This window comes from Salmo salar, unplaced genomic scaffold (genome assembly GCF_905237065.1).
Source record: "Salmo salar unplaced genomic scaffold, Ssal_v3.1, whole genome shotgun sequence".
NCBI lineage: Eukaryota > Metazoa > Chordata > Actinopteri > Salmoniformes > Salmonidae > Salmo > Salmo salar.
The window spans coordinates 142,501-144,683 of record NW_025548355.1 but is presented as its reverse complement, the minus strand read 5'-3'; the positions used below and the strand labels follow the sequence as shown (position 1 = coordinate 144,683).

The window sequence follows — 2,183 nt, the reverse complement described above, 5'->3', positions numbered from 1 at the left end:
GTGGTGGTAGCAGCTGCTGCAGGAGTGGTGGTGCTAGCAGCTGCTGCAGGAGTGGTGGTGGTGACAGCGGCTGCAGGAGTGGTGGTGGTGACAGCTGCTGCAGGAGTGGTGGTGGTGACAGCTGCTGCAGGAGTGGTGGTGGTGACAGCTGCTGCAGGAGTGGTGGTGGTGACAGCTGCTGCAGGAGTGGTGGTGGTGACAGCTGCTGCAGGAGTGGTGGTGGTAACAGCTGCTGCAGGAGTGGTGGTGGTGACAGCTGCTGCAGGAGTGGTGGTGGTGACAGCTGCTGCAGCAGTGGTGGTGGTGACAGCTGCTGCAGGAGTGGTGGTGGTGACAGCTGCTGCAGGAGTGGTGGTGGTGACAGCGGCTGCAGGAGTGGTGGTGGTGACAGCTGCTGCAGGAGTGGTGGTGGTGACAGCTGCTGCAGGAGTGGTGGTGGTGACAGCTGCTGCAGGAGTGGTGGTGGTGACAGCTGCTGCAGGAGTAGTGGTGGTGACAGCTGCTGCAGGAGTGGTGGTGGTGACAGCTGCTGCAGGAGTGGTGGTGGTGACAGCTGCTGCAGGAGTGGTGGTGGTGACAGCTGCTGCAGGAGTGGTGGTGGTGACAGCTGCTGCAGGAGTGGTGGTGGTAACAGCTGCTGCAGGAGTGGTGGTGGTGACAGCTGCTGCAGGAGTGGTGGTGGTGACAGCTGCTGCAGGAGTAGTGGTGGTGACAGCTGCTGCAGGAGTGGTGGTGGTGACAGCTGCTGCAGCAGTGGTGGTGGTGACAGCTGCTGCAGGAGTGGTGGTGGTGACAGCTGCTGCAGGAGTGGTGGTGGTGACAGCTGCTGCAGGGGTGGTGGTGGTAGCAGCTGCTGCAGGAGTGGTGGTGGGGATTCCTTGCAAGTTTGCTGCAACTACAGGGGTATGAAATTAACGTCTATAGGCTGATAAGGACATAACCCTTTTTTCTGGCTGTAGTGGTAGAATGAGGCTGTGCATCCCCTCAAGACATATAGAACGTGTTTAACCTAATGAAAGGTTAACCACTAAGGAACATAAACACACACACACACTCACACACAGACACACCACACACACACAGAGACACACACACACACACACACACACACACACACACACACACACACACACCAACACACAGTGTATTACCTGCTAGCAGGAGGAGAATCATCAGAGGCTTCATATCCATGTCCTTTTATGTCTCTGTAGAGGTGAACCACACAACATCAATCATAAATGAACCCCATTGGATCTTCCATTAACAGCTGTTGTAGGATGATATCTTTTGTCACGCCCTGACCATAGAGAGCCTTTTTATTCTCTCTGTTGGTTAGGTCGGGGTGTGACTAGGGTGGGTTCTATCTAGGTGTTCTATTTCTATGTTGGCCTGGTATGGTTCCCAATCAGAGGCAGCCTGTTTATCGTCGTCTCTGATTGGGGATCATATTTAGGCAGCCATTTCCCCACTGTGTTTTGTGTGGATCTTATTTTGAGTAAGTGCGTGTAGCATCTCTGTCGTCACGGTTTGTTGTTTGTTTCCTTTTGTTTTATGAGTTTCTTTAACCTGTTATGGCTAGGGGGCAGTATTTTCACAGCCGGATAAAAAACATACCCGATTTAATCTGATTATTACTCCTGCCCAGAAACTAGAATATGCATATAATTATTAGCTTTGGATAGAAAACACTCTAAAGTTTCTAAAACTGTTTGAATGGTGTCTGTGAGTATAACAGAACTCATTTGGCAGGCCAAAATCCTGAGAAGATTCCATGCAGGAAGTGCCCTGTCTGACAATTTCTTGCCCTTCTTGATTATCTCTATCCATTACAGAGGATCTCTGCTGTTACGTGACACTTCCTATGGCTCCCATGGGCTCTCAGAAGGCGGCAAAAAGCTGAATCGTGGCTTTGCAGGCTCCGGTTGAAAAAAAGTAGCGAGTTTGGGTAGTGGCTGGTTACAGTACTGTGAGAATCAGGCGCGTACCCCGAGTCGACCCCATGCTTTGTTTTCATTCCTCTGTTTACCTAAACGCAGATTCCCGGTCGGAATATTATCGCTTTTTTATGAGAAAAATGGCATAAAAATTGATTTTAAACAGCGGTTGACATGCTTCGAAGTACGGTAATGGAATATTTAGAAATCTTTTGTCACGAAATGCGCCATGCTCGTGACCCTTATTTA

At 50.8% G+C, this 2,183-nt stretch overlaps 1 long non-coding RNA gene across 1 annotated transcript in view; it reads right to left on the bottom strand.

The window, feature by feature from the left end:
- Positions 1 to 693: 693 nt before the first annotated feature.
- The window catches only part of LOC123732916 (uncharacterized), a 4,456-nt gene continuing 2,966 nt past the window's right edge, over positions 694 to 2,183 (bottom strand). Inside the window, exons 2-3 of the long non-coding RNA XR_006763491.1 lie at positions 1,152 to 1,205; positions 694 to 895 (exon numbers count right to left, since the gene is read on the bottom strand). This is a non-coding gene — a long non-coding RNA (uncharacterized lncRNA). The remainder of the gene's footprint in view (positions 896 to 1,151; positions 1,206 to 2,183) is intronic.